Raw genomic sequence first — 1,151 nt, forward strand, 5'->3', positions numbered from 1 at the left:
CCACAGATGATGATTGGCAGTTGACCCTTCAGCTAAAAGACATTGTGGAGCTGATTTGTGCACAGAAAATTTTATTGCCAGAGGTTGCATACCTTGACGTTCTTATCCAAGAATATCTTGCTTGTAGATTTTCTTTCTTTCCAGGACATAGGTTAAAGCCTAAGCATCACTACTTGCGACACTACCCTGCACTGATTTTAAAGTTTGGTCCTTTGATCAGGTTGTGGACAATGCGATTTGAAAGTAAATAAGGCACCATGGCAACAACAGTCAGAACAGCATCCAGTTCACAGCTAGTTTTAAAAATTGCTTTAACGCAGAGTGATTACAGGAAATAGGTGTACTGCTTAATATTAATTAAATTATTAAAATGTGCTAATAATAGACATATTTGTCAGTCAGACATTGTGCTTTTTAAAGAGCAGAAGGGATACATTAAATTACGATTATATTGTCCTTACTGTATATATTTTTACATTTTTCCCCTCAATGATTGTCAAGTGATCACAATTCTTACTGTGCTTTACCCCTCACTTGATAGAGATGTACCAAAACTGAACATATAACTGGATTTCACTCAGAATAACCAGGCCTTCTTTTTGGACTCTTTATCCCTTTTTATTTTATCTTCGCTTTCCTCAAGCCAGGCATTTACAGGTGAAAAACCTTAAACCACAAAACACCAACTTTCACCAATCTATCTTATGAGCAAACACAAAATTTTACTTTAAATGCATATATATATATATATATATATATATATATATATATATATATATATATATATATATATATATATATATATACATACACACAAAATATACAATGAATGACCAATCTCAGCTTCAAATTTCCACACAATTATACATAACTTGTTCTGAATAAAATTCCTCCAAACATCAAAGTTTAAGATCAAACCACTGGGGAAACACATAAATGAGTTACTCAACGCAATAAATTGCAATGAAAAGCTAACCAATTAGACAATCGAACAATAGGTTTAACACTTCTGCCCATATGAATTATTAAAAGGAAAGTTCACCCTTAATACTTTTTTTTTTTCTTTTTAGCAATTTAATATTTAACTTTTAGATAAACTAAAAATAGAACCCCCCCTTTTAAACCGCATTAATGCAAACATCTGAATCAAT

Source organism: Brienomyrus brachyistius, unplaced genomic scaffold (assembly GCF_023856365.1).
Source record: "Brienomyrus brachyistius isolate T26 unplaced genomic scaffold, BBRACH_0.4 scaffold226, whole genome shotgun sequence".
Lineage (NCBI taxonomy): Eukaryota > Metazoa > Chordata > Actinopteri > Osteoglossiformes > Mormyridae > Brienomyrus > Brienomyrus brachyistius.